The following is an 18,608-nucleotide window of genomic DNA, read 5'->3' as shown; positions in this document are numbered from 1 at the left end:
AAACCCCATTCTTCCGAGTAAGAAATCTAAACAATCCAACTCCACCCTATCATAATGCTTCTCCATATCCAATTTGCACAAAATGCCACCCACCCCATTTCTTATGTAAGAATCAATGGCTTCATTAGCAACTAAAGAACAGTCTATAATCTGTCTTTGAGCAACAAAAGCACTTTGGTTAACAATGAATCATTCTAATTGATGCATGCATATATTCTAACTGACTACATAAGAGAATTGATGTGACATCGAGCAGCTCCCGCTCTAAGTCAATCATTGAAACAGGCATAAAAGGAAGTGAGCTTGATAATTGGATAAAACATTTTGTTAAGATCCACAACTTCTTAAAGAGCACAATCTTTGTTAGCAACTGTGATTTGGATCTATCACCACCAGCTTCAAGAAATTACTCCGTTTTTCTTGTTGGGTCATTTGCAAACAATCCTTTTACACTTAGATACCTTGACTAAAATCCTAAATTTGGTTCTTGCAAAGAGATACAATTTTCTCACTTACTTTAGCTTGCCACTCTTTATAGTTTTCAATTGCATAGCTTCTAAAAAGTGGAGACCTCATGAACAATAGTTAATGCAAAAGTTGTAAATCCTCAAGGCCATATTTTATCAGTTCACTCAGGTTTTTTTTCTTGTTAGGTCTACTATTCTTTTCAGGCTGTTGCAACATAACATCTACAAGTGTTTCTTCAAAAAAATCATTTTGTTATTCATCATAGGAGATTTAGAAGCATTATCTTCCTTTTTAGAGAGCCTAAGAGTTTCTAACTCCGCCTGCACCAGATCATTCGTAATCTGATTACATGTTCCGTCACTCAACTTGCTTGCTTTAAGCATGGTAGAGTCATTAAATTTAAGATTTTCACTTATTAAAAACGTGGGATGAGGATACCACAACCTATACAGTATATCCCTCAATCCTCTCAGAATAACAAATTAAACTTGCATTTATTGGCCTTAGGGTCCAATTCATCCTCTGTGACATAAACACTGACATGGTAATTAAATATCTTTAAATCAGCATAATTAGCAAGTTTACTAATCCATGCCTCTCCTATCGCATTCAATGCCATTGCTGCGGAGTTTAATATATCAACCAAGAAGCATGGCATGCTCACTGCTTTTGCGTAGAAGTCCTTAAACAAACCAAAATTTCTTAACATGTTCGCTTTCTCAAGAGAATCTTGTACATGTATTCTACAACACTATTCGGTTATTGGGTCCCTACTTGGTGTAGTGACGAACAAAACCCTTATCCTTGTAAAACTCAGCATTGCTTAACATGCGTGCCTTTTCCAAAGAGAATATTTTCTGTGCGTTCTGTAACACCATTTTGTTACTGTTCCTTGTTAAAACGACGAACAGTCCCCTCGTCATTGTAAAACTGCTGAAACTACGTTGAAGTGTACTTGCTAGTATTGTTAGTCCTCATGTGATTAACCTTCTTTCTTGAATTCTTTTAGACAATGACTTTCCATTGTTTGAACATGATGAACACTTCAACCTTCTTTAAGATATAGACCTATACTCTCCTCACTTAGTAGTCTATGAAGGGCAAAAGTAAAGAGATCCAACATTCGAAGCAATCAAGGCCCCGATATCTAAATGGAAGCAATCAAGAGAGACTTCTGTTTGATCAATAACCAAAATAAATTTCACCCTATACGCCTTCCCATATGCATAGTTTTTAAAAAAAGAACAGCTTGCAAATTCACATGCCTTTGATCAATTGAAATTTACTCAACTCAAATAAATATCACTCGTGTGACTTAAGACACATATGCTACTACTGTCGGTGTGTTCCCAGAAAGCACATGTAAGTTCCCAATCTACTTCCTTTCGACAACTTGGGCACACTTTAATACCTTCCTAACTCCACCTACTGTGGTGTACTTTATTTTAAAAAGATGACAGAAATATCTTAAAAATCATACGAGGATTACGTGCGAGAGAGGGGCCAGGAGTCCCCCAATGTACTACAGCGTATGAGGACCTGGGAGATAATTCCCAAATAATTCCCAGGCTCAGGGGAAAAAAAGAAAACAGAAAAAACCAATACTCAGTCCCCCTATTCTTTTCCCTTATACATCCACCCTTCTAGACCAAAAGAAAATTGTTTCTGCCACCTTCCTAGAAGGTCTTTCTTCATCCTTTTTCAGGAATTTTAGCTACCCCCGAAAAAAATCCAAACAAACTTTGCGATCTTCCAGCAAAGATCTTGGAAACAATCATGAAAACAACTGCTACTAGCACTTCTCAGAAAAAAAAAAGTTCTCTTCAACAAGTACAAACAGACTCCCTCTCAAACTGTACACTTTCCCAATTCCTTTAACAGATACTTAATCTCAAAATGAAAAACTTCGTCATCTGACATGATGGCAGAGGAATCCTCAGGCTTCTGTTTCCTACCTCCAGAGGCCTTTCCTGGAGCGATCTTGTCTTCCAATTTTGAATCCCCACCTCTTTCTTTGCCTCCCATTGAAGCAGCCTTAAGCTTCTCTCATCCACCAAAGATTTGATGAAGAAATGATGCTTATGCATTGGCTTATGAGTTTCCTTTATATTGTAGGTTCGTGTTAGACTGAAAAAACCTCCCCTTTCCGATTAGCCTCATCCTTAAAAAGAGTCCAATGCCTTTTGAGGAAATCCTTGATGATTTTCCTAGGGGATGGCGAGAATCTAGAAGCCCTTTCTTTGTTGTAAACCATGTCCCTTATCCTGAGCGAGGCTTCCTCCATCTCCACGAGGTCCATGGACTTACGGTGGTGTACTAACAATCAATGGATCTAAGTCATCCAAAACATTTCAGATTTTTCATCAAATCGGAGGGAATGCTTAACACCTGTTAACATCATGGCAAGCCCATGAAGAAACATAATATTCATTGTTTAAAAAATGCGGATGGGGTCAAAATGCGGCTAAGAAAAATCCTTGTCGACTCGGCGCATATGCGGCTAAGAACGCAGTTGACGTAACTGAGCAATCGGTTGATGCGATCATAACTCAGATGTGGCTAAGGAAAAAGGAATTTGACTCGGGGGAGTCCACGATGACGTGCAGGAGTTTTAAAACTATGATTGTATTGATTATTCATATCCCAAAAAGTCATACCCGAGAACTTGATCATGGTAAAATACAAGTCGTCTCAGACAACTCAAGTATGATGCAGTCATTTTTTTTATTAACTCAAAGAGGCAAGGAGTTTTTGATGTGTTGACTCGGGTGAGTCAATGCTTGAATTTAGGAATCTTTCTTTGTCATCACAGTATCGCAATTGAAAGATTTGTAGACAGAGTTACATGTGGTAGAAGCCAAGATTTTAAATTTCAATTTCGGTTTCAGTCGGCACGGAAACAGAAACATTTCGGTGTGGGTAGAAATCTTGCAAAACCATGGAAGCTTATGGAAATATATGCAAATGATGAAACTTTGGGAAATACTAGAATATGCACAAATTCATACTTAAAAACCATCACATAAGCAATAAAATCATCCATAATGGCTTGATCACATCAAACACCTAGGGAAATGCATTACTGCACATATCTTGAGCAATAAAGCCAATAAAGAAGTACAATGTAATGAAATATAGGAAGGGTTTTGCTAACGAGTTCCCTAAGGGCACTTGTTAAGCATCATTTAATTGTCATCAGGGTCATGAATTTACACATACTTCAAGGAAAAAATCTCAAAACATGTGTAAAAGTATCAAAGTATGTGTAAATTCATGATCCTGATGGCAATTAAATGATGCTTAACAAGTGCCCTTAGGGTACTCGTTAGCAAAGTAAAATGACCAGTCTCCCCCTTGAAGGACACCAGCTCTACGTCAATACCACATAGAGTTACAACTCATGCATAAGATACAGTTACTATGTTGTATCCGAGCAGGTTCCCTCCCAGCCAGAAGCTTCGACAGTCGTGTGTTATGTCCTCTACTGTTTAGTCTTTCCATTGCGAGTCCCGTGAACTCGAGATGCACCATCGTGTGTCTTTTTCCTCTAGAGTTGCTAGTCGCGCTTTACGTCCTTTTGATTTGGTATATTCAGATGTATGGGGTCCTTCACGGGCTATGTCATTTCCCGGTTACATATATTTTATTGTGTTTGAGGATGATTTCTCTCGTGTTACATAGTTATATTTAGTCAAAGATCGTTCACATGCCTTTCCTATTTTTTTCACACATTTTATGCTAAAATCTCTAACCAATACAATTATAATATTAAATGTTTGCGCACTGACAACGCTCGGGATTACTTCTCCACTGATTTCGAAGTTTTTATCCATGTATTGTCTACCAGTCCTCCTGTGCCCATACCTCATAGCAAAATGGTGTAGCTGAGCTCAAACTGCGATATCTTCTTGACATTACCCACTCTATGTTGTTTCATATGAGAGTTCCTAAGTCCTATTGGAGTGATGCAGTTTTCACTGCTTGTTTCTTTGCTAATTGTCTCCCATTCTCAGGCTTGGATGGTTCTACCCCTTACTCCATTCTCCATCCTATGGGTGAGCCATTCCCTCTTAGTCTACGAGTCTTTGGATGTGTCTGCTTTGTTCATAACCTCTCCCCAGGTGGTGATAAATTGAATCCAAAGGTAGAAAAGTGTGTCTTTTTTGGATACTAGAGTACCTAAAAAGGTTATCGTTGTTATAGTCCACGGCCGAGACACATGTTTGTTTCCACCGATGTCATCTTCTTTGAATCCAACCCTTCTTTCCTCCTTCTACGGAGGACAGTTCTGTCACATCTGCTCCTCCGTTGATCCCTCTTCTTGTACCCATTCTTCCAGACCTTGTTGCTCCTCCTGGTCCTCCTCCCACCGATCCTATTCGTCCATCTATCCTGGCCACCAAATTCTACCATCGTCAAGTGAAACCGAAGGCATCTGATGTAGTGCCCGACCGGGTTCCTTCCCAGCCAGAGATCCCGACAGTTGACTCTCAGTTACCTCTTATTTCTGGTCCTGCTAGTCCAATTGATTCCCCTATTGCCTCTCGTACGAGGTCTCGTCAGACTGCTCATCCTATTTCTAATGTTGTTTCTTATGACCATCTCACCCCCTGCTTTCATAGCTTTGTCTCTTCCTAGTCTTCTGTTTCTTTGCCAAGGACTGTCCAGGAGGCTCTTGCTCACCTTGGCTGGCGTGCTGCTATGGATGCTGAAATGGCCGCCCTTCAGACTGATCATACTTGGGATGATGGTTTCAAATTTTGGTTTCGGAATACATTTCGATCTTCACCAAAACCAAAGTTGGGTCAAAATTTCAAAATATCGGTCGAAATCCAATGAAATCTATTAAACTAATATTTTAGGGCAGCGATATTTTCACCCCCGCAATACCCCACCCCCCCCCCCCCCCCACCCTACGCGACCTGATTTTATCTCATACGAATTTTTGGGAAAATATTAAATAATAAAATTTTTGAGATTTTTGGGTGAAAATCCTTAATTTCGGACGAAATTTGGGGAAAGATGAAATTTCGATAGAATTTTGGAAATTTTGGCTAAAATTTTGTAACGTTTCGGGTTTACCAGATTTCGGTTTGAGTGCGAAGTTTCGGATTTCGATCAAAATTTAAAACCATGCCTGGGATTTGGTTCCTCTCCCTTCTAGGACTAAGGCTCTTCTTGGCTGTTGTTGGGTCTTTGCCATAAACTTAGAAGCATGAATCTTCCCTCGGGATGCTGCTTCCGGCTCGGAACCTCGATTCGGCCCTCCTTAGGAAGGAGCTTCCAAGGAGCACGATCCCAAAGAGATGGAAATCGCTCCCATGGAGCTACCAACTCACTCCTATTACTCCATTAGTAACCCTCTTACCAACTTACGTGCATCAAAGTCCTCAAACTATTCAAAGTACTTCATTGGAGCAAGCATAGAGGCAAATCTTCAGAAGGCTTGAGAAAAGGGCGCATGAAAATGAAGACGGTTAGAAATTACTACTTTTGATGTACTTAAATTTTGAAAGATTTATATGGAGATATTTTTTTTTTTAATGATGTTTATATGAAGATTGTTAAAAATTACTACTTTGTAAGTACTTGAATTTTGAAAGGCATATAGTGAAAATATTATATCAACGCTCCCACGGCACTCCCAACCTTAGAGTCTTTCTAGACCCCCATGCTTCCCCGCCCCCGCCCCCTCTTCGTACTTCTATGGCCATAAAACACTTGACAGATGGGACCGTTGAATGCCTTAAGACGCGCCTTGTTGCTAAGGGTTACATACTGACATATGGGCATGACTACACCGAGACCTTCTCTCCCGTGGCTAAAATTCCATCTGTCAGGGTTTTTATCTCCCTCGCCGTCAACCGAGTCTGGCCATTATATCAGCTGGATGTCAAGAGTGCCTTCCTTCATGGCCGAGGTGTATATGGAGTAACCTCCTGGCTATGTTGCTCAAGGGGGAGATGTCCTCCTTAGTCTGCAGACTTCATAAATCACTGTATGGTTTCAAACAATCCCTAAGAGCATGGTTTGGATGATTCAGTGATGCGATTGTGAGATTTGGCATGCGACAATATGCTGTGGATCACTATGTTCAGTTGCCATTCTAATTCAGGACATATCCTACTCATTGTTTACGTAGATAATATCATCATTACAGGAAGTGATAATACTGGCATATAGATGTTGAAGGCGTTTCTACAAAAAGGAATTTGCTACAAAAGATCTTGGCCGCCTTCGATATTTACCGAGGATTGAGGTAGCATAATATGGTACTAGTTTATCCCTCTCACAGAGGAGATATGTACTAGATTTATTGGATGAGACAGGTTCCATGGGTATGAAACCAGCTATTGTTCCTATGGACCCCAACACTAAGCTTATGGCAAAAGAAGGAGACTTGATGGATGACCCTGGTAGATATCGTCGACTAGTTGGGAAGCTTGTCTACTTTATTGTTACTTGCCCAGATATTTCGTATGTAGTTGGGGTAGTTAGTCAGTTTATGAGCGTACCACGCACTTCTCATTGGGCAGCAACAGTTCAAATTCTACGTTATCTAAATGGGGCCCTAAGAAAAGGTCACCTGTTCAAGAAACATGGGCATGCACGAGTGGAAGGTTTTTGTGATGCAGATTGGGTAGGTTCCCCAGCAGACAGGAGATCTACCACGTGCTATTGTACTTTTGTTAGGGGTATTATCGTATCACGGCGGAGTAAAAAGCAGGACATACTTTCCAAGTCCAGTGCATAAGCAAAGTATCGAGCTATGTCAGACACGAGTGGAGAGCTTCTCTGGCTCCGCTCTCTCCTGTCTGAGATTGGATTTCCCTCGTCGTCTCCATCCCAGCTTTACTATGATAATAGAGCTGCCATTTGCATTGCTACCAATCCTGTCTTTCATGTGAGGACTAAGCACAAAGAGGTTGATTGTCACTTCATTCACTAGAGGATACAGAGGGGGCGAAGCTCATATTGCCTTCACTCGATCTGTAGATCAGCTAGCAGATGTGCTTAGCAAGCCCTTAAGCAAAGCCAAGCTCAATGACATTTGTAACAAGTTAGGAATGTATAATATCTACATTACAGCTTGAGGGGGAGTGTTAGACGTATATGTGTGCCTAAGGGCATTATGGTCATTGTACTTGTCTCTCTTATATAAATATACATGTGAGGGGAGCTAGTCTTTAACTCATTCATTCTCTTCTATCTCTTTCCTCAACAGGGTTGAATGTAGAAAATGCATTGGCATCACATGCAGCTATTCTCGGTTGTAGGAGCAGGGAATTGCCTATAACTTACCTTGGTCTGCCGCTGGGCCATGGAATTCCGAAAGCCTTTTATGAGACCCGGTGATAGAAATAGTGGAGAGAAAATTAGCTGCTTGGAAGAGGTGGTATCTGTTGAAGTATATAAGATTAAAGAACGCCTTCTCCAAATAGCTGTTTGGAATAACTGGTAGTTTCACATGGTATCAGAGCCAAAGGTCCTAAGTTCAAACCTCCCGGATAGCAAAAATCCACCTGCAATGGCGAAACCCAAAAGAGGGGCCACATGTGCCACGTGTAGGCCAGCCCTAGAAAGAGGGGCCACGCGTGAGGGGGAGTGTTAAAGTATAAAAGATTAAATAACGCCTTCTCCAAGCTGTTTGGAGTAACTGGTAGTTTCACAGTATCTATCGCTTGGAGGGAGGACCACCCTAATCAAGGTGGCCACGACAAATATGCTGGTTTACTATCTTTCCCTCTATTAAGTCCCCGCCAAAGTAGCCAAACGCTTAGAAAATTTGCGGTGGGCCATCCTATGGGAAGGAAGAGAGGAGAGAAGCAGGCTGAAACATCTCTTGAGATGGAAAAAGGTAATGCAAATTGAGCCTCAAGGAGGGGTGGGCATCGGTTGAATCAAGTTGATGAACATCTCTCTCCTGGGAAAATGACTCTGGCAACACAGGGAGGAAAGGGATGATCTATGGCATAACATCATTGGTGACAAATATGGGGGAGGTTGAGTGATTGGGATTGCAAGGATCCTGGTGCAAGCAAAGGATATGGTGCTTGGAAATCTGTGTGCACATAGAATCTTCTTTGAGCCCTATGTTTGATTGTTAGTGGGTAGAGGGGAGACCACTCATTTTTTAGCACATATATGGCTAGGGGACTCTCCTCTTAGCCTTGTTTCCCCGATATTTATCGCTTAGCAACCAACAAAGAAACTCGAATATGTAATTACATGTGAGTACATGGACATAGAAGCGATGGGAGAGGAATAGAGTAGACTGGATAATCAGACTCGGAAGGGATCTAAAGGAACGGGTGATTATTAGGCTTGCAATCTGTTTTCTCTTCTGGAGTCCCAATATTGCTCTCCGGCGTGTCTGGATCGAAGGATCTGGCCCCAAACACTTCAGGTAGATTCTCCGTTCGATCATTTTTTTGCAGTTTCGTTTCTATGATGGTAAGAATTCCAAGTTCTCCATCATTTAGCGATAGTCGGTCCCACTACATGTGGGGGTGTGGCATTCACTTGGATAGTGGCTTATAGGCGGATAAACGCATGTGATCGACTCAAGAGGCGTAAGGTGCTTTAAGCAAGCAGATTTATCTTTTGTAAGGGAGAAGAAGAATCCTTGAACCACGTCCTCCTGCATTGCACCTTTTCATCATCTATGTGGTGTGCAATTATTGGGATTTTTTTTGTTTTTCTTGGACCTTCCACAGATCGATCTCAAAAACCTTGCTATTTTTGCCTAGCATCCCTTTCAGCGAGTCATCGATCCCTTTGGAGCATGGTTTATTTTGCTATATTGTGGCAAATTTGGTAAGAGTGAAATAGGAGAATCTTCAAAGATATGTAAAAGTGCATCTCAGGGATCATACCGAAGATTAAGATTGATTTCATATCTTGGGTAAAATCAGACGATCTCTTGGCGTCATACTTAGTGACCAATATTTTGAGAATTGGCATGCGATCATATGGAAGAAAAATGTCAAAAATCATCCTTCACCATCTTGGAAGCCGCCCAATGGTGGTTGGCTCAAGCTCAACTTTCATGGCAGTGCTAGAGGTAAACCGGGCCCGGAGGGAGTGGGGGACTCATCCGTGGCGCATAGGGCAATACAATATTCTCATATTGCAGCCCAGCTGGGATATGCGAGTCTAATGAGGCGGAAGCTAGAGCGTTACTGTATGGACTTAGGTGATATGTTACTCAACGTCTCAACGCCTTGATAGTGGAGGGAGACACTTCCAACGTTATTGCTTGGGCTAAGTGGAGAAGCCCAGGGTCCTTCGAAACTCTCTAACATCATTGCATAAGTTTAGGACACAAGGTCAACTGCCCAAGCTTCTCGCATACTTTCATGCCTGCCGAGGCTGATGAGCTAGCAAAGGCCGAAATGGATCCCGCTCCATCGGTGCTCTGGCATGAATGGTTGAGGTTTAGAGTAGATTTGTATCTCTTTTTTAGACTGTATGTATATCATATAACCATGGGTATGTCCTGGCTCAATTAGTTCTCTTCTTCTTAGTTGGCAGAGCGGACCTTTCGGTGATATTGGTAGAGCATTATGGTCGACCTTCCCCTATGCTATAATGTGGAATATATGGAAAGAACGAAATAGACGGGTCTTTGAGGAAATGAGCAAAACATGTGGGCGCCTTGCATCGGATATCAAGGTGGAATTAGTCTCATGGGCTAAGGTAAAGAAACGAATTCCTTATGGGATAGGAGATCTCATAAGGAATTGATGGTGAATTATATGGGATATAACAATCTCGGGGGAGGCACCTTGTCCCGACCATATTATAATAAATTGTCATTTAAAAAAAAAATGTCATATAACCATGGGGACAACTTGTCCCCTCCATCTATATGTGAGACCAGGCTGAAGGGTCGTTATTAATCATATAGGCGTGTAAGGAGTGCTAGTTTAGCACGCTTGTTGACCCGGATGGAGAGTCTTGTGAAATTAAGGAAAGATTTGGGAGGTTCTAAACCTGGATTTCCTGGGCCCCGTTACTCTGGGGTATCGTCAGAACCTAGACCTCAAAAATGGAAATCTATCTTTGCATGAAGGCAAAAATCTAAGGGGGATGGGTCCGCATAAGGGGAATCCCCAAGGAAATTTTCCTATAAAACCCATGGATGCACTCATTAAACTCCCTTTCGAAGGGCTGGGAACAAAAAGATAAATGTTGTTGCGACCCTTGTGAATCCTGGAAGGTGTTCTCAAATCCCAAAGGTAAGTGTTGTGTGCGGATAAAGTCTACCTGGGCCCCCCAAAATTTGGATGTCGGGGGCTGGATTTGGGAAGGCTTCGGAGAAGGTATATATGCTATTTACTGACCCGTCCATTGCCATTGGCAGTATCGATAAGCTTTTAAGGCAGATTTCACTAAGGAATAATCATCTTTATTTTGAGGAAGGACAGGGATTTTCGTTTTTTGGGAGAAGCATTTTAAGCATTTTAAAACTTTTACTTCAAGTATCGATCTCTCGAAAGTATCCCTCATCATGGGAAGTCGAAAAGGTTTACTCAAATTGGAATGGATGTCAATGAATAATTCGGCGCAATTAATGTACATTTATGGCAGGGAGAGTTTCTTGTACGTAAAGAGGAGTATGTGTATGGACACTTGTCCCTTGGTTAGAGGTCCCTTCACGGCGGTGATCTACATATTAAGGAATTATCATCTTTTCAATTCATTGAGAACAAAGGAAAAAGAACACACTTGAGATAATCAATGGAAAACCTGAACGATACCGCCTTACCTCGGTCCTCTTCTTCCACGGTGGGCCAGAAGAGGATGCGTTCCATCGAGTTACCAGAGATAGAGGAAACACTAAAAAGGATAAAGGCTATGGTTTACTCTGAAGAGTTGGCTTCTAAAGCAGCCCCACCTCCGAGAGAAGTCATCAGAGACTTCTTGAAAAGGCAGTGGAAGCTTTTCAAAGAGGCCGCTAATAGGAGGCCGGATTTATTCTTTACTGTATCTGGGTCACGAAATGTTAAGGAAACTCACTCTCCGATGCATAAGCATCCTTTCTTCATCAAGGACCTGGAGGAGGAAAAGATGTCGAGATAGTCAAGATGGAATGAAGATAAAGAATTAGGAATTAAGAAACTGGAGGCCATGATAAAACTGAAAAGAGCACCCGAGGCAACAAAGCCGAACGTTAAGGAAGCACCGGCTTCTAACCTTAATGAGGAGGTTTTTACAGCTGAGATAGAAGGACTTTTGTTGGACTTAAAGAAATGCTCATCTTAGGAAGATCATTAAGAAGTTTGAAATTGTTTGGATATGAGAAGTTTTTTTGGAAGTTAGATGGGCAGTGATGAATTCAGATACTTTTTGGTGGACATGGAAGACAGTTGGGAGGGCCAATCGTTGGTTTTATAATTGTCTTTTTTGGTTTTTCTTTCGACCTGGATTGTTCCAGGTTTTCATACCTTGTAATACTAGGGGGAGTACTGGTCCCCCATGCATGTATTTTTCGTATGATCTTAATATATTTCTGTCATTTTTCAGAAAAAATAAATAAAATAAAGTCACCTTTCTCAAAAAAAAAAAAAAAAAAAAAAAAAAAAAAAAAGAGGAGATGGGGGAGGAAGGGTTTGAAGAAAACAAGGAATGAAGGGCATAGCAGAATTTTGAATTTGAAAAGCTTCCTTTTAGCACCGAGTAGATTTTTCTTTTGTTTATTTTGTTTGCCATCTAACCTGAACCAAACAAACTGTACTGCATTCTAGAACGAACAATATTGTTTTGCGGTACAGGATAACCATGGTGGATAAGTCCTTTTTTTGGTAGGTAAACTGGAAAGATCAAGTATATAATATAAGCAGATATCGTGATTCATCGCTTTATTAATTTTGCATAGCAGAATTTTGAATTTGAAAAGCTTCCTTTTAGCACCGAGTAGATTTTTATATAGTTTATTTTGTTTGCCATCTAACCTGAACCAAACAAACTGTACCGCATTCTAGTACAAACAGTATTGTTTTGCAGTACAGGATCAATTCAGTTAACCATGGCGGATAAGTCCTGTTTTTGGTAGGTAAACTGGAAAGATCAAGTATATAATATAAGCAGATACCGTGATTCATCACTTTATTAATGAAGGGCATAGCAGAATTTTGAATTTGAAAAGCTTCCTTTTAGCACTGAGTAGATTTTTCTTTTGTTTATTTTGTTTGCCATATAACCTGAACCAAACAAACTATACCGCATTCTAGTACGAACAGTATTGTCTTGCGGTACAGGATCAAATCAGTTAACCATGGTTGATAAGTCCTTTTTTGGTAGGTAAACTGGAAAGATCAAGTATATAATATAAGCTACCGAGTCAATTTGAAACAACTGCTCCATTAGTGATCACATTGTTAAGGCCGCAATTTTTCATTATATAGTCTCCAAATTTCAAAATAATACTATCATCACATCTACTCAATATGCCTATTGGATTGATTTTGCAACAGGTGTATTCTCCTTGGTGTGAGCTGTGGTGCCAAATTGCCAATATTTGATACTTTGTGGCTCGAAAGGCTGTCGAGACCGGAAAACTTCTAGATCCTGTTAAAGTTGTTGCCCAGGTCCTCGAATCTCCGCAGGCTCAGGCCTGTGCCGAGGACATAGGTATCTGGGTCAAGAAGTATATTTCACTCCGAGGCCATGAGTTCTCTTATTAGATGGAATCGAAACAGTAGCTGCATATTTGTGTATGAGTTATTTGGATCCGAGGGAAGAGCATCACTCCATTTGTCGGCTTTGTTGTAAGGTGTTTTTCGAGTGTGTTTTCGTAGATTTTCAGGGTGCTCCTCATCTTTTTATGTTACTCATTCTTGTATGATAATTTGCAAAGAGGAGGACTCAATTGAATCAAATGCAGTATCCCTTTCTTTGAGGCGATTGGGGTTATTGTCTCATTTCTCATGTTCTTTTTGTATGATATTATTTATCAGGAATGAGAAGGTGGTTCATTAAATCAAATCAAATGCAGAAGAACAAGCATCCTTGAATTGTTGAACTCTTCTTCTGAAATCCCTTTGTTACATTCAGAAGAAACATTAGGATTTTGATCTTTATACAGAGAGAAAAAAAAACCCAGAAGTCCTTGTCATTATCTAAAGAACCTATGCATTCTTGTTTTGTTTCTGTTGGTAGAACCTGAAAACGAATCCTTGGGAGCCCATGTTTATTTGCATGTTTTGTATCGAACAATATATCCAGGAATATTCAATATTCCATATTAAAAAATATCCAACACAAGAGAAGATGCTCTAACATAAAAAAAATAAAAAATAAAAATATTGCATGATCGGCTCAAAACAATACTCAGTTCATACATGTAAGCATACACAAAAAGTTTGGTGCTGGCCAACAAGGATAATAAATGAAATATACACCGAAATTGTGTATAAACCATCTCTGATCATTTGATGGGTGAATGGATCATTCATCGAAGGATTAGGATCACTGGATTGGGCACGTAAACTAGATGGACGATAGATATGGTTTTACACACACTTCCAACAAAATCACAAAAAAAACACATGAATAAACGTTTGGATGATAAGGATCGAGGGGCATGTAAACCAGATGGACGATAGAGATGGACTAATATCAGCCCTACCATGTTTTGATAATGGCATTACACTTTGTTCTATATTTTCTAATTAGATTGTTGGCTCGGTACCCAACAATTAAAGTTAAACCAAGAAAAGCTGTTATCCGGCTCGTGTTGTGCCAAAAACCAATTTGTTCGGTTTCCTGTCCGATCATAAAATCCATATCCCTTATTGTCGTGAAAAGCTAGTTAAAAAATGTGTAGAACAAATTGATTAGTGCCATTATCAAATATGGTAATGTAGATATTAGAACTCTTTAATAAAAAAACCTACTATTTGAATCTCCCAAAGTATCCTAGCAAGAAACTTAGCATTGTCGAGGAGGGTATAAAATAGTAAAGCCCACACAAGTTTTTCTTCCTTAATTTATTTCCATGTCTATCTTTTTCTGCTTAGCATTACTCCAAAATGAATAGGCAGCATTGGTTTCCTCCCCCTTTACAATGACAGGTTTTCAAGTATATATTAGCCACCCCTTGCATGGGGCTCTTTAGAGCTTTATTGAATATCTTTTTAAAGAAGAAAGAAAGCCAGTTGTACTGTATGGCTCCACCAAACCAGTTCAGTCAACAAAGAAACCTACAATCATGGGAGGAAATTTGATGGTGATGAGATGGGTTGTGTTGCTGGTCTTGGGAAAAAATTTGAGAGTGAGGAAATGGGTTGTGGTGTTGGTCTTGATTTAAGTCTATCAGCCATAGCTATCTATCCATTTCCCCATCTACCCACATGAGAGAACAGCCTCCCCACCTGGTTTGACACCTCCCCAGATGGGATTAAATCAAATAAGTGGCTTAAGGTGATGATTGGCGATGAAAACGAATCCGTCGGAGGTAATAATAGTGTCTCTAGCGGCGGCACTGGTGGTCACTGGAGTGTCAAACAGTTGAATTGCCTGCCGCGACTCCAATTCTGAGAACATATGGACTTATACTCGGCGGTTCCTCGCAGCCGAGGCAATGGAAGAGGCGGCGTCCATTCTCGGTCATGATGGAGAAGGAAGTGAGGAGGAAGGTGGTGGTGATGGGATGAGGCTTGTTCAATTACTCATAGCTTGTGCCGAGGCCGTGGCCTGTCGAGACAGGTCACAAGCCTCGGCACTTCTAACCGAGCCTCGTTCTAACGTGTTGGTCTTTGGAACTTCCTTCCAACGCGTTGCTTCCTGCTTTGTCCAGGGGCTCGCCGACCTCTTGGCTTTGGTTCAGCCTTTGGGCACGGTCGGCGTTGTAGCCCCTACTAATATAGCTACTTGTGTAGCTTTGGAGAAAAAAGAAGAGGCGTCACACCTCGTCTACGAGGTGTGCCCTCATATCCAATTTGGCCACTTTGTGGCCAACAGTTTGATATTGGAAGCCTTTGAGGGAGAGAGTTTGGTGCATGTGGTAGACTTGGGCATGTCGCTTGGTCTACCACATGGCCACCAGTGGCGCAGGCTAATCCATAGCCTCGCCAGCCTCGGGGACAACCCACCTCGTTCGGTCCGAATAACGGGCGTTGGCCCTTGTGGCATACGCCTCCAATCCATCGGAGATGAGCTCAAGCTTTATGCGCAAGCTCATGGGATACACCTTGAGTTCTCTGCTGTGGAAAGCAATTTAGAGAACTTGAGTGCAGAAAGTTTCAAGCTTGTGGATGGGGAGGTCCTGGTTGTGAATAGCATTCTTCAGTTGCACTGCGTCGTGAAAGAGAGCGGCCGGGCTCTTAATTCAGTTCTACAGACAATTCATGAGCTTTCGCCGAAGGTCTTAGTCCTCGTAGAACAGGATTCGAGCCATAATGGACTGTTCTTTCTAGGGAGATTCATGGAGACATTGCGTTACTACTCGGCCATTTTCGACTCGCTCGATGCGATGTTACCTAAGTACGACACTAGACGGGCGAAGATGGAGCAATTCTATTTTGCGGAGGAGATAAAAACATTGTAAGTTGCGAGGGGCAGGAGTGGTTGAAGCGACATGAGAGGGTGGACCAGTGGTGTAGGAGGATGAGCCGCATCCTGCGCCCTAAAGATGATTGGTCAGGCCAAGCAATGGATGGGGAAGGTCAAGGTTTCTGAAGGTTACACCATTGCAGAAGAGAAAGGGTGTCTTATTCTTGGTTGGAAATCCAGGCCAATTGTCGCGGCTTCTTGCTGGAAATGCTAGATTACTGTGACCCAGTTTGTCGTTCCTTTATGCCGTAGTAAATTATGGGAGAACTAGCATGTATTAACTAATCATTTTCGCGGTTCGCATGAGATCTTTTGGCAAATTTAGTAGCAATCTAGTAGAACTTGGATTAGAATAAAGCTAATTACTACTAGAGTAGTACTTAGTAGTCATGAATACCTTCAGCGACAATAGTCTACTGAATCGTGGTAAATAAAAGATGAGTGTGGCAGTTCATGTGGTGAACAGATAAAATAAAAAGTATGTCTTTGTCTGCATTAATAAAAATTCTTTCATTTCTTTCATGAACAACAAGTATAACTCTAATCAATTGCTATGGTTAAGAAACAATTGGATTGAATTTACAATTTACATACACCATTTGATCCACGAATATTGATGTTACAGCTCAAAGCCGAAAGCTTAAACCACTCGCCACCTCCGGACGATCAAAATATCAACGGGAAAGGTGCCGTTGATTGTCGGATCCCATGGCGACCTATAAGAAGAAACTTTAAATTTATGGGATTTGCTAGGCAATTTCGTAGGAAACCACTTCGTGGCTGACTTTTGCATGAGAGAACAGCCACCTTAAATGAGTTAAATGAATAAGATAAAATCTGTTGAAAAGTGAGCATGCGTGGCTGTTCTCTCATGAAAAGGTCGGCCACGAAATTGAATGGCAAATCCCTAAATTTATATATATTTGGGAGAGACGGATCCCCCAAGATCCAATGCTGTTCATGTTGGAAATGAAGAATAGCAGCACATAACATGCTGGCTGAAGCTAGAGCTATGATAGATGGTTTTCATTACTGCGCTGCTTCAAGTACTGAAAAAAATGTGGATTGAATCTGATAGTCTAGTCCTTGCATTATCTTCAAAGGTAAAGAATGATGCTCTTGGCACATTCACTATATGCAAAAGACGTAAGGGATCTTCAGGGAAGGCAATCATGTTGCGGATTGCTTGGCCAATTACGCTTATGCACCAACACTAATGTAGTTTCTTGGGAATGAGCTACTCGCCCCAAAAGCTCTAGAGGAGCTGTTAGATGTGGCCAATTAGGTATTTATTCCATTTATTCGCACCAAATAAGTATTGGTTGTTTCTTTGTAAAAGGGTATAGGGGTTTCATTTTTCCTCTCTTGTCTTGTATCTTGTTGGGTTAGAGGAATTGAGGAAGGTTCTATGTCCTCCTCTTGTAACTATTTTGTCTTATTAATAAAATTTAAGGTGCCGCCTAAGGTTCCTAGATAGGTTCTCGGTTAAAAAAAAGCATCACATAACAACAATACGAGGAATCATTTGATGCACATACTAGAGAATATAGATGGAAATTTGGTGCATAAAGTTACTATAAACCATTTGTACCACTTGACCCTGGTCATTTAAAAGGTGACTCTTTAATTGGATGGCCCTGATCAATTGATTGGTTTGTGCATCGATGGATGGCAGGCGGATCCACCAAACTTTTAGGTCTAGTTCATACCCTGATCATTCATCCAGTCCTGAAAATTTTTAAACCACGCCCACCCTCTTGCATTGTCTTTCTAATACTTTCTTTATAATCACTCACCATTTTTGCTCACCAACCATATAATTATTCCCATTTACAAAGCCACCAAAAAAATTTAATAATAGTGGTTTGCATGCCAATTGATGGGGTGTAAAAATTCCAGCCTCTCAGAGGTCGCCACCTGTCCTAGAGTAGGTAAACTCCAGCCTCTCACAGGCCGCCACCTGTCCTGGAGTAGGTGAACTTCAGCCTCTCACAGGCCGCCACCTGTCCTCGCACAGGTCATCTCACGTCACCACGATTTCCCCTATAAATAGGGGTTCAAAGCTCAAACCAATGGGTAATTCGAAAAACCCTCTCCACCCCAAAACTCTGAGACTCTCCCCTTCACTCCTACTCATACTGACTTGAGTGTCGAAGGGCCTGTTCGGAGTAAAACCCGAGTTGGTCTTCTGACCTCGCTTGCCTTGTGCAGGACTCAGCCCTCGTAGCAGGACTCAGCCACTTCATCTCACCTCACTCCGGTTCCTCAGGATTCAGCTCCTCTGGTCATCCAGCTCTGCTCTTACGTCACTGTCGTACCTGTTACCGATTTTCGGTCTAACAGATTGGCGCCATCCGTGGGACGCAGAACTAAAAGCCGTTCTCAAACATCTCACAAAAAATGGCAGGGCGCAAGAATGCGCGGGTACCAGCTACACGGACTGATCAAGCCGTGCTGCCTCGCAGGACCCGAAGTGAACGAATCGCCTCGCTGCTAGTGGCAGCCTCTGCTACCGCTGAGCAGAGCCCTGCTCGCTCAGAACATCTGAATCCCCTGCCCACTCCGGAGCAAGTTCAAGCTCT

The 18,608-nt window shown here is 41.4% G+C and overlaps 1 pseudogene; it reads left to right on the top strand.

The window, feature by feature from the left end:
- Positions 1-14,709: 14,709 nt before the first annotated feature.
- Positions 14,710-16,240, top strand: LOC143861551 (GRAS family protein RAD1 pseudogene; annotated as a pseudogene).
- The last annotated feature ends 2,368 nt before the right edge of the window (positions 16,241-18,608 follow it).

Source organism: Tasmannia lanceolata, unplaced genomic scaffold, assembly GCF_043159265.1.
Source record: "Tasmannia lanceolata isolate RefF3 unplaced genomic scaffold, GAP_Taslan_0.1 ptg000037l, whole genome shotgun sequence".
Taxonomy (NCBI): Eukaryota; Viridiplantae; Streptophyta; class Magnoliopsida; order Canellales; family Winteraceae; genus Tasmannia; species Tasmannia lanceolata.
The sequence above is the reverse complement of the archived record's forward strand: the minus strand, read 5'-3'. Positions and strand labels throughout refer to the sequence as shown.